Here is a 13,863-nt window from a genome sequence, read left to right as displayed (position 1 = left end):
ACGAATAATGGTAACCAGTGTGAAAGTTATGGTCATTTCTACGTTCCGGTCAACCTAGGCTTCACTCTGGGGCGTTGCTCCACCTGATCGAATAGTTAGGGCCTATGAAGTCAACGCCAGAAGCATAAAATACAATAAAGGTGCAACAGTTTTTCCATCGTATAACAGGAATAATTGCAACCAGTGTGAAGGTAATGGTATGTTCTACGTTCCGGGCAACCTAGGCTTCACTCTAGGGCGATGCTCCACCAGATCAAATAGTTACGGCCTAAGAAGTCAACGCCAGAAGCATAAATTACAATATAAGTACAACAGCTTTTCCATCGTATATAATGTATATTTGCAAACAGTGTGGAAGTAATGGTCATTTCTACGTTCCGGTCAACCTCGACTTCACGCTAGGGTGTTGCTCCACCAGATGGAATAGCTAGGGCCTTAGAAGTGAACGCCCGAAGCATAAAATGCATAATTAATAGAACAGTTTTTCCATCGTATAAAACGAATAACTGCAACCTGTGTGAAAGTACTGGTCATTTCTACGCTCCGCGCAACCTAGGCTTCACCCTAGGGCGATGTTCCACCAGATGGAATAGTTAGGGCCTAAGAAGTCAACGCCAGAAGCATAAAATACGATATAAATTCAACAGCTTTTCCATCGTATAAAATGAATGATTGCGAACATTGTGAATGTAATGGTCATTTCTACGTGCCTGGCAACCTACGCGTCACTCTAGGGCGTTGCTGCTCCACATCTGATAGCTACGGCCTTAGAAGCTAACGCCGAAAGCATAAAATACAATATAAATACAACAGCTTTGCCATCGTATAAAATGAATAATTGCAAACAGTGTGAAGGTTATGGTCATTTCTACGTTCCGAGCAACCTAGGCTTCACTCTAGGGCGTTGCTCCACCAGATAGAATAGTTAGAGCCTTAGGAGTCTACCCTAGAAGCATAAAATACAATAAAGATGCAACAGTTTTTCCATCGTATAACAGGAATAATTGCAAACAGTGTGAAGGTAATGGTATGTTCTACGTTCCGGGCAAACTAGGCTTCACGCTAGGGTGTTGGTCCACCAGATGGAATAGCTAGGGCCTTAGAAGTCAACGCCCGAAGCATAAAATGCAATATAAATGGAACAGTTTTTCCATTCTATAAAACGAATAACTGCAACCAGTGTGAAAGTACTGGTCATTTCCACGTTCCGGGTAACCTAGGTTTCACTCTAGGGCGTTGCTCCACGAGATCGTATAGCTAGGGGCTTAGAATTCAACGCCAGAAGGATAAAATACAATATAAGTACAGCAGTTTTTCCATCGTATAAAATGAATAATTGCAGACATTGTGAAAGTAATGGTCATTTAGACGTTCCGGGCAACCCATGCGACACTCTAGGGCGTTGCTCCACCACATCTAATAGATACGGCCTTCAAAGTCAACGCCAGAAGCATAAAATACAATATAAATACAACAGCTTTTCCATCATATAAAACGAATAATGGTAACCAGTGTGAAAGTTATGGTCATTTCAACGTTCCGGGCAACCTAGGCTCCACTCTAGGGCGTTGCTCCTCCAGATCAAATAGTTAGGGCCTAAGAAGTCAACGCCAGAAGCATAAATTACAATATAAGTACAACAGTTTTTCCATCGTCTAAAATGAATGATTGCGAACATTGTGAAAGTAATGGTCATTTCTACGTGCCTGGCAACCTACGCGTCACTCTAGGGCGTTGCTGCTCCACATCTGATAGCTACGGCCTTAGAAGCTAACGCCGGAAGCATAAAATACAATATAAATACAACAGCTTTGCCATCGTATAAAATGAATAATTGCAAACAGTGTGAAGGTAATGGTCATTTCTACGTTCCGAGAAACCTAGGCTTCACTCTAGGGCGTTGCTCCACCAGATCGAATAGTTAGGGCCTTAGAAGTCAACGCCAGAAGCATAAAATACAATACAGATGCAACAGTTTTTCCATCGTATGACAGGAATAATTGCAAACAGTGTGAAAGTGATGGTCATTTCTACGTTCCAGGCAACCTAGGCTTCACTCTAGGGCGTTGTTCCACAAGATCGAATAGTTAGGGCCTAAGAAGTCAACGCCAGAACCATAAAATACAATATAAATAGAACAGTTTTTCCATTGTATAAAACGAATAATTGCTACCAGTGTGAAAGTTATGGTCATTTCTACGTTCCGCGCAACCTGGGCTTTACTCTAGGGCGTTGTTCCACCAGATGGAATAGTTAGGGCCTTAGAAGTCAACGCCAGAAGCATAAAATACGATATAAATACAACAGCTTTTCCATCGTATAAAACAAATAATTGCAACCAGTGTGAAAGTTATGGTCATTTCTACGTTCCGAGCAACCTAGACTTCACTCTACGGCGTTGCTCCACCAGATCGAATAGGTAGGGCCTAAGAAGTCAACGCCAGAAGCATAAAATGCGATATAAATACAACAGCTTTTCCATCGTATAAAACGAATAATGGTAACCAGTATGAAAGTTATGGTCATTTCTACGTTCCGGTCAACCTAGGCTTCACTCTAGGGCGTTGCTCCACCAGATCAAATAGTTAGGGCCTAAGAAGTCAACGCCAGAAGCATAAATTACAATATAAGTACAACAGCTTTCCCATCGTATGTAATGTATATTTGCAAACAGTGTGGAACTAATGGTCATTTCTACGTTCCGGGCAACCTAGGCTTCACGCGAGGGTGTTGCTCCACCAGATGGAATAACTAGGGACTTAGAATTCAATGCCAGAAGCATAAAATGAAATATAAATATAACAGCTTTTCCATCGTATAAAACGGATAATAGCAACCAGTGTGAAAGTTATGGTCATTTCTACTTCCCGGGCAACCTAGGCTTCACTCTATGGCGCTGCTCCACCATGTCAAATAGTTAGGGCCTTAGAAGTCAACGCCCGAAGCATAAAATGCAAAATAAATAGAACAGTTTTTCCATCGTATAAAACGAATAACTGCAGCCAGTGTGAAAGTACTGGTCATTTCTACGTTCCGCACAACCTAGGCTTCACCCTAGGGCGATGTTCCACCAGATGGAATAGTTAGGGCCTAAGAAGTCAACGCCAGAAGCATAAAATACGATATAAATTCGACACCTTTTCCATCGTATAAAACGAATAATGGTAACCAGTGTGAAAGTTGTGGTCATTTCTACGATCCGGTCAACCTAGGCTTCACTCTAGGACGTTGCTCCACCAGATCGAATAGTTAGGGCCTATGAAGTCAACGCCGGAAGCATAAAATACAATAAAGGTGCAACAGTTTTACCATCGTATAACAGGAATAATTGCAACCAGTGTGAAGGTAATGGTATGTTCTACGTTCCGGGCAACCTAGGCTTCACTCTAGGGCGGTGCTCCACCAGATCAAATAGTTACGGCCTAAGAAGTCAACGCCAGAAGCATAAATTACAATATAAGTACAAAAGCTTTTCCATCGTATAAAATGAATGGTTGCGAACATTGTGAAAGTAATGGTCAATTCTACGTGCCTGGCATCCTACGCGTCACTCTAGGGCGTAGCTGCTCCACATCTGATAGCTACGGCCTTAGAAGCTAACGCCGGAAGCATAAAATACAATATAAATACAACAGCTTTGCCATCGTATAAAATGAATAATTGCAAACAGTGTGAAGGTAATGGTCATTTCCACGTTCCGAGCAACCTAGGCTTCACTCTAGGGCGTTGCTCCACCAGATCGAATAGTTAGGGCCTTAGAAGTCAACGCCAGAAGCATAAAATACAATAAAGATGCAACAGTTTTTCCATCGTATAACAGGAATAATTGCAAACAGTGTGTAGGTAATGGTATGTTGTACGTTCCGGGGAAACTAGGCTTCACGCTAGGGCGTTGCTCCACCAGATCAAATAGTTAGGGCCTAAGAAGTCAACGCCAGAAGCATAAAATACGATATAAATACAACAGCTTTTCCATCGTATAAAACGAATAATGGTAACCAGTGTGAAAGTTATGGTCATTTCTACGTTCCGGTCAACCTAGGCTTCACTCTGGGGCGTTGCTCCACCAGATCGAATAGTTAGGGCCTATGAAGTCAACGCCAGAAGCATAAAATACAATAAAGGTGCAACAGTTTTTCCATAGTATAACAGGAATAATTGCAACCAGTGTGAAGGTAATGGTATGTTCTACGTTCCGGGCAACCTAGGCTTCACTCTAGGGCGATGCTCCACCAGATCAAATAGTTACGGCCTAAGAAGTCAACGCCAGAAGCATAAATTACAATATAAGTACAACAGCTTTTCCATCGTATATAATGTATATTTGCAAACAGTGTGGAAGTAATGGTCATTTCTACGTTCCGGTCAACCTCGACTTCACGCTAGGGTGTTGCTCCACCAGATGGAATAGCTAGGGCCTTAGAAGTGAACGCCCGAAGCATAAAATGCATAATTAATAGAACAGTTTTTCCATCGTATAAAACGAATAACTGCAACCTGTGTGAAAGTACTGGTCATTTCTACGCTCCGCGCAACCTAGGCTTCACCCTAGGGCGATGTTCCACCAGATGGAATAGTTAGGGCCTAAGAAGTCAACGCCAGAAGCATAAAATACGATATAAATTCAACAGCTTTTCCATCGTATAAAATGAATGATTGCGAACATTGTGAATGTAATGGTCATTTCTACGTGCCTGGCAACCTACGCGTCACTCTAGGGCGTTGCTGCTCCACATCTGATAGCTACGGCCTTAGAAGCTAACGCCGAAAGCATAAAATACAATATAAATACAACAGCTTTGCCATCGTATAAAATGAATAATTGCAAACAGTGTGAAGGTTATGGTCATTTCTACGTTCCGAGCAACCTAGGCTTCACTCTAGGGCGTTGCTCCACCAGATAGAATAGTTAGAGCCTTAGGAGTCTACCCTAGAAGCATAAAATACAATAAAGATGCAACAGTTTTTCCATCGTATAACAGGAATAATTGCAAACAGTGTGAAGGTAATGGTATGTTCTACGTTCCGGGCAAACTAGGCTTCACGCTAGGGTGTTGGTCCACCAGATGGAATAGCTAGGGCCTTAGAAGTCAACGCCCGAAGCATAAAATGCAATATAAATGGAACAGTTTTTCCATTCTATAAAACGAATAACTGCAACCAGTGTGAAAGTACTGGTCATTTCCACGTTCCGGGTAACCTAGGTTTCACTCTAGGGCGTTGCTCCACGAGATCGTATAGCTAGGGGCTTAGAATTCAACGCCAGAAGGATAAAATACAATATAAGTACAGCAGTTTTTCCATCGTATAAAATGAATAATTGCAGACATTGTGAAAGTAATGGTCATTTATACGTTCCGGGCAACCCATGCGACACTCTAGGGCGTTGCTCCACCACATCTAATAGATACGGCCTTCAAAGTCAACGCCAGAAGCATAAAATACAATATAAATACAACAGCTTTTCCATCATATAAAACGAATAATGGTAACCAGTGTGAAAGTTATGGTCATTTCAACGTTCCGGGCAACCTAGGCTCCACTCTAGGGCGTTGCTCCTCCAGATCAAATAGTTAGGGCCTAAGAAGTCAACGCCAGAAGCATAAATTACAATATAAGTACAACAGTTTTTCCATCGTCTAAAATGAATGATTGCGAACATTGTGAAAGTAATGGTCATTTCTACGTGCCTGGCAACCTACGCGTCACTCTAGGGCGTTGCTGCTCCACATCTGATAGCTACGGCCTTAGAAGCTAACGCCGGAAGCATAAAATACAATATAAATACAACAGCTTTGCCATCGTATAGAATGAATAATTGCAAACAGTGTGAAGGTAATGGTCATTTCTACGTTCCGAGAAACCTAGGCTTCACTCTAGGGCGTTGCTCCACCAGATCGAATAGTTAGGGCCTTAGAAGTCAACGCCAGAAGCATAAAATACAATACAGATGCAACAGTTTTTCCATCGTATGACAGGAATAATTGCAAACAGTGTGAAAGTGATGGTCATTTCTACGTTCCAGGCAACCTAGGCTTCACTCTAGGGCGTTGTTCCACAAGATCGAATAGTTAGGGCCTAAGAAGTCAACGCCAGAACCATAAAATACAATATAAATAGAACAGTTTTTCCATTGTATAAAACGAATAATTGCTACCAGTGTGAAAGTTATGGTCATTTCTACGTTCCGCGCAACCTGGGCTTTACTCTAGGGTGTTGTTCCACAAGATCGAATAGTTAGGGCCTAAGAAGTCAACGCCAGAACCATAAAATACAATATAAATAGAACAGTTTTTCCATTGTATAAAACGAATAATTGCTACCAGTGTGAAAGTTATGGTCATTTCTACGTTCCGCGCAACCTGGGCTTTACTCTAGGGCGTTGTTCCACCAGATGGAATAGTTAGGGCCTTAGAAGTCAACGCCAGAAGCATAAAATACGATATAAATACAACAGCTTTTCCATCGTATAAAACAAATAATTGCAACCAGTGTGAAAGTTATGGTCATTTCTACGTTCCGAGCAACCTAGACTTCACTCTACGGCGTTGCTCCACCAGATCGAATAGGTAGGGCCTAAGAAGTCAACGCCAGAAGCATAAAATGCGATATAAATACAACAGCTTTTCCATCGTATAAAACGAATAATGGTAACCAGTATGAAAGTTATGGTCATTTCTACGTTCCGGTCAACCTAGGCTTCACTCTAGGGCGTTGCTCCACCAGATCAAATAGTTAGGGCCTAAGAAGTCAACGCCAGAAGCATAAATTACAATATAAGTACAACAGCTTTCCCATCGTATGTAATGTATATTTGCAAACAGTGTGGAACTAATGGTCATTTCTACGTTCCGGGCAACCTAGGCTTCACGCGAGGGTGTTGCTCCACCAGATGGAATAACTAGGGACTTAGAATTCAATGCCAGAAGCATAAAATGAAATATAAATATAACAGCTTTTCCATCGTATAAAACGGATAATAGCAACCAGTGTGAAAGTTATGGTCATTTCTACTTCCCGGGCAACCTAGGCTTCACTCTATGGCGCTGCTCCACCATGTCAAATAGTTAGGGCCTTAGAAGTCAACGCCCGAAGCATAAAATGCAAAATAAATAGAACAGTTTTTCCATCGTATAAAACGAATAACTGCAGCCAGTGTGAAAGTACTGGTCATTTCTACGTTCCGCACAACCTAGGCTTCACCCTAGGGCGATGTTCCACCAGATGGAATAGTTAGGGCCTAAGAAGTCAACGCCAGAAGCATAAAATACGATATAAATTCGACACCTTTTCCATCGTATAAAACGAATAATGGTAACCAGTGTGAAAGTTGTGGTCATTTCTACGATCCGGTCAACCTAGGCTTCACTCTAGGACGTTGCTCCACCAGATCGAATAGTTAGGGCCTATGAAGTCAACGCCGGAAGCATAAAATACAATAAAGGTGCAACAGTTTTTCCATCGTATAACAGGAATAATTGCAACCAGTGTGAAGGTAATGGTATGTTCTACGTTCCGGGCAACCTAGGCTTCACTCTAGGGCGGTGCTCCACCAGATCAAATAGTTACGGCCTAAGAAGTCAACGCCAGAAGCATAAATTACAATATAAGTACAAAAGCTTTTCCATCGTATAAAATGAATGGTTGCGAACATTGTGAAAGTAATGGTCAATTCTACGTGCCTGGCATCCTACGCGTCACTCTAGGGCGTAGCTGCTCCACATCTGATAGCTACGGCCTTAGAAGCTAACGCCGGAAGCATAAAATACAATATAAATACAACAGCTTTGCCATCGTATAAAATGAATAATTGCAAACAGTGTGAAGGTAATGGTCATTTCCACGTTCCGTGCAACCTAGGCTTCACTCTAGGGCGTTGCTCCACCAGATCGAATAGTTAGGGCCTTAGAAGTCAACGCCAGAAGCATAAAATACAATAAAGATGCAACAGTTTTTCCATCGTATAACAGGAATAATTGCAAACAGTGTGTAGGTAATGGTATGTTGTACGTTCCGGGGAAACTAGGCTTGACGCTAGGGCGTTGCTCCACCAGATCAAATAGTTAGGGCCTAAGAAGTCAACGCCAGAAGCATAAAATACGATATAAATACAACAGCTTTTCCATCGTATAAAACGAATAATGGTAACCAGTGTGAAAGTTATGGTCATTTCTACGTTCCGGTCAACCTAGGCTTCACTCTGGGGCGTTGCTCCACCAGATCGAATAGTTAGGGCCTATGAAGTCAACGCCAGAAGCATAAAATACAATAAAGGTGCAACAGTTTTTCCATCGTATAACAGGAATAATTGCAACCAGTGTGAAGGTAATGGTATGTTCTACGTTCCGGGCAACCTAGGCTTCACTCTAGGGCGATGCTCCACCAGATCAAATAGTTACGGCCTAAGAAGTCAACGCCAGAAGCATAAATTACAATATAAGTACAACAGCTTTTCCATCGTATATAATGTATATTTGCAAACAGTGTGGAAGTAATGGTCATTTCTACGTTCCGGTCAACCTCGACTTCACGCTAGGGTGTTGCTCCACCAGATGGAATAGCTAGGGCCTTAGAAGTGAACGCCCGAAGCATAAAATGCATAATTAATAGAACAGTTTTTCCATCGTATAAAACGAATAACTGCAACCAGTGTGAAAGTACTGGTCATTTCTACGCTCCGCGCAACCTAGGCTTCACCCTAGGGCGATGTTCCACCAGATGGAATAGTTAGGGCCTAAGAAGTCAACGCCAGAAGCATAAAATACGATATAAATTCAACAGCTTTTCCATCGTATAAAATGAATGATTGCGAACATTGTGAATGTAATGGTCATTTCTACGTGCCTGGCAACCTACGCGTCACTCTAGGGCGTTGCTGCTCCACATCTGATAGCTACGGCCTTAGAAGCTAACGCCGAAAGCATAAAATACAATATAAATACAACAGCTTTGCCATCGTATAAAATGAATAATTGCAAACAGTGTGAAGGTTATGGTCATTTCTACGTTCCGAGCAACCTAGGCTTCACTCTAGGGCCTTGCTCCACCAGATAGAATAGTTAGAGCCTTAGGAGTCTACCCTAGAAGCATAAAATACAATAAAGATGCAACAGTTTTTCCATCGTATAACAGGAATAATTGCAAACAGTGTGAAGGTAATGGTATGTTCTACGTTCCGGGCAAACTAGGCTTCACGCTAGGGTGTTGGTCCACCAGATGGAATAGCTAGGGCCTTAGAAGTCAACGCCCGAAGCATAAAATGCAATATAAATGGAACAGTTTTTCCATTCTATAAAACGAATAACTGCAACCAGTGTGAAAGTACTGGTCATTTCCACGTTCCGGGTAACCTAGGTTTCACTCTAGGGCGTTGCTCCACGAGATCGTATAGCTAGGGGCTTAGAATTCAACGCCAGAAGGATAAAATACAATATAAGTACAGCAGTTTTTCCATCGCATAAAATGAATAATTGCAGACATTGTGAAAGTAATGGTCATTTATACGTTCCGGGCAACCCATGCGACACTCTAGGGCGTTGCTCCACCACATCTAATAGATACGGCCTTCAAAGTCAACGCCAGAAGCATAAAATACAATATAAATACAACAGCTTTTCCATCATATAAAACGAATAATGGTAACCAGTTTGAAAGTTATGGTCATTTCAACGTTCCGGGCAACCTAGGCTCCACTCTAGGGCGTTGCTCCTCCAGATCAAATAGTTAGGGCCTAAGAAGTCAACGCCAGAAGCATAAATTACAATATAAGTACAACAGTTTTTCCATCGTCTAAAATGAATGATTGCGAACATTGTGAAAGTAATGGTCATTTCTACGTGCCTGGCAACCTACGCGTCACTCTAGGGCGTTGCTGCTCCACATCTGATAGCTACGGCCTTAGAAGCTAACGCCGGAAGCATAAAATACAATATAAATACAACAGCTTTGCCATCGTATAAAATGAATAATTGCAAACAGTGTGAAGGTAATGGTCATTTCTACGTTCCGAGAAACCTAGGCTTCACTCTAGGGCGTTGCTCCACCAGATCGAATAGTTAGGGCCTTAGAAGTCAACGCCAGAAGCATAAAATACAATACAGATGCAACAGTTTTTCCATCGTATGACAGGAATAATTGCAAACAGTGTGAAGGTAATGGTATGTTCTACGTTCCGGGCAAACTAGGCTTCACGCTAGGGCGTTGCTCCACCAGATCGAAATGTTAGGTCCTAAGAAGTCAACGCCAGAAGCATAAAATACAATATAAATATAACAGTTTTTCCATCGTATAAAACGAATAATAGCATCCAGTGTGAAAGTTATGGTCATTTCTACGTTCCGTGCAACCTAGGCTTCACTCTAGGGCGTTGCTCCAACAGATCGAATAGTTAGGACCTTAGAAGTCAACGCCAGAAGCATAAAATACGATATAAATACAACAGCTGTTCCATCGTAGAAAACGAATAATGGTAACCAGTGTGAAAGTTATGGTCATTTCTACGTTCCGGTCAACCTAGGCTTCACTCTAGGGCGTTGCTCCACCAGATCAAATAGTTAGGGCCTAAGAAGTCAACGCCAGAAGCATAAATTACAATATAAGTACAACAGCTTTCCCATCGTATGTAATGTATATTTGCAAACAGTGTGGAACTAATGGTCATTTCTACGTTCCGGGCAACCTAGGCTTCACGCGAGGGTGTTGCTCCACCAGATGGAATAGCTAGGGACTTAGAATTCAATGCCAGAAGCATAAAATGAAATATAAATATAACAGCTTCTCCATCGTATAGAACGGATAATAGCAACCAGTGTGAAAGTTATGGTCATTTCTACTTCCCGTGCAACCTAGGCTTCACTCTATGGCGCTGCTCCACCATGTCAAATAGTTAGGGCCTTAGAAGTCAACGCCCGAAGCATAAAATGCAAAATAAATAGAACAGTTTTTCCATCGTATAAAACGAATAACTGCAGCCAGTGTGAAAGTACTGGTCATTTCTACGTTCCGCACAACCTAGGCTTCACCCTAGGGCGATGTTCCACCAGATGGAATAGTTAGGGCCTAAGAAGTCAACGCCAGAAGCATAAAATACGATATAAATTCGACACCTTTTCCATCGTATAAAACGAATAAAGGTAACCAGTGTGAAAGTTGTGGTCATTTCTACGATCCGGTCAACCTAGGCTTCACTCTAGGACGTTGCTCCACCAGATCGAATAGTTAGGGCCTATGAAGTCAACGCCGGAAGCATAAAATACAATAAAGGTGCAACAGTTTTTCCATCGTATAACAGGAATAATTGCAACCAGTGTGAAGGTAATGGTATGTTCTACGTTCCGGGCAACCTAGGCTTCACTCTAGGGCGTTGCTCCACCAAATCGAATAGTTAGGGCCTTAGAAGTCAACGCCCGAAGCATAAAATACAATATAAGTACAACAGTTTTTCCATCGTATAATATGAATGATTGCGAACATTGTGAAAGTAATGGTCATTTCTACGTGCCTGGCAACCTACGCGTCACTCTAGGGCGTTGCTGCTCCACATCTGATAGCTACGGCCTTAGAAGCTAACGCCGGAAGCATAAAATACAATATAAATACAACAGCTTTGCCATCGTATAAAATGAATAATTGCAAACAGTGTGAAGGTAATGGTCATTTCTACGTTCCGAGAAACCTAGGCTTCACTCTAGGGCGTTGCTCCACCAGATCGAATAGTTAGGGCCTTAGAAGTCAACGCCAGAAGCATAAAATACAATACAGATGCAACAGTTTTTCCATCGTATGACAGGAATAATTGCAAACAGTGTGAAGGTAATGGTATGTTCTACGTTCCGGGCAAACTAGGCTTCACGCTAGGGCGTTGCTCCACCAGATCGAAATGTTAGGTCCTAAGAAGTCAACGCCAGAAGCATAAAATACAATATAAATATAACAGTTTTTCCATCGTATAAAACGAATAATAGCATCCAGTGTGAAAGTTATGGTCATTTCTACGTTCCGTGCAACCTAGGCTTCACTCTAGGGCGTTGCTCCAACAGATCGAATAGTTAGGACCTTAGAAGTCAACGCCAGAAGCATAAAATACGATATAAATACAACAGCTGTTCCATCGTAGAAAACGAATAATGGTAACCAGTGTGAAAGTTATGGTCATTTCTACGTTCCGGTCAACCTATGCTTCACTCTAGGGCGTTGCTCCACCAGATCAAATAGTTAGGGCCTAAGAAGTCAACGCCAGAAGCATAAATTACAATATAAGTACAACAGCTTTCCCATCGTATGTAATGTATATTTGCAAACAGTGTGGAACTAATGGTCATTTCTACGTTCCGGGCAACCTAGGCTTCACGCGAGGGTGTTGCTCCACCAGATGGAATAGCTAGGGACTTAGAATTCAATGCCAGAAGCATAAAATGAAATATAAATATAACAGCTTTTCCATCGTATAAAACGGATAATAGCAACCAGTGTGAAAGTTATGGTCATTTCTACTTCCCGTGCAACCTAGGCTTCACTCTATGGCGCTGCTCCACCATGTCAAATAGTTAGGGCCTTAGAAGTCAACGCCCGAAGCATAAAATGCAAAATAAATAGAACAGTTTTTCCATCGTATAAAACGAATAACTGCAGCCAGTGTGAAAGTACTGGTCATTTCTACGTTCCGCACAACCTAGGCTTCACCCTAGGGCGATGTTCCACCAGATGGAATAGTTAGGGCCTAAGAAGTCAACGCCAGAAGCATAAAATACGATATAAATTCGACACCTTTTCCATCGTATAAAACGAATAAAGGTAACCAGTGTGAAAGTTGTGGTCATTTCTACGATCCGGTCAACCTAGGCTTCACTCTAGGACGTTGCTCCACCAGATCGAATAGTTAGGGCCTATGAAGTCAACGCCGGAAGCATAAAATACAATAAAGGTGCAACAGTTTTTCCATCGTATAACAGGAATAATTGCAACCAGTGTGAAGGTAATGGTATGTTCTACGTTCCGGGCAATCTAGGCTTCACTGTAGGGCGTTGCTCCACCAAATCGAATAGTTAGGGCCTTAGAAGTCAACGCCCGAAGCATAAAATACAATATAAGTACAACAGTTTTTCCATCGTATAATATGAATGATTGCGAACATTGTGAAAGTAATGGTCATTTCTACGTGCCTGGCAACCTACGCGTCACTCTAGGGCGTTGCTGCTCTACATCTGATAGCTACGGCCTTAGAAGCTAACGCCGGAAGCATAAAATACAATATAAATACAACAGCCTTTACACCGTATAAAACGAATAATTGCAACCTGTGTGAAGGTTATCGTCATATCTACGTTCCGGGCAACCTAGGCTTCCCTGTCGGGCGTTGCTCCACCAGATGGAAATCTTAGGGCCTAAGAAGTCAACGCCCGATGCATAAAATACGATATAAATGCAACAGCATTTCCATCGTATTAAATGAATAATTGCAAACAGTGTGAAAGTAGTGGTCATTTCTACGTTCCGAGCAACCTGGGCTTCACTCTAGGGCGGTGCTCCAACATATCGAATAGCTACGGCCTTAGAAGTCCACACCTGAAGCATAAAATACAATAAAAATACAACAGTCTTTTCATCGTATAACATGAACAATTGCAACAAGCGTGAAAGTAATGATTATTTCGGCGTTTCGGGTATCCTAGACTTAACTCTGAAGCATTGCTCCACCAGATCGAATAGTTAGGGCCTAAAAAGTCAACGCCAGAAGCATAAAATACAATATAAATGCAACAGCTTTGCCATCGTATAAAATGAATAATTGCAAACAGTGTGAAACATATGGACATTTCTACGTTCCGGGCTACCTAGGCTTCACTCTATGGCGTCCTTCCACCA

This window comes from Calliopsis andreniformis, unplaced genomic scaffold, assembly GCF_051401765.1.
Source record: "Calliopsis andreniformis isolate RMS-2024a unplaced genomic scaffold, iyCalAndr_principal scaffold0024, whole genome shotgun sequence".
NCBI lineage: Eukaryota > Metazoa > Arthropoda > Insecta > Hymenoptera > Andrenidae > Calliopsis > Calliopsis andreniformis.
This window is presented reverse-complemented; position numbering follows the sequence as displayed.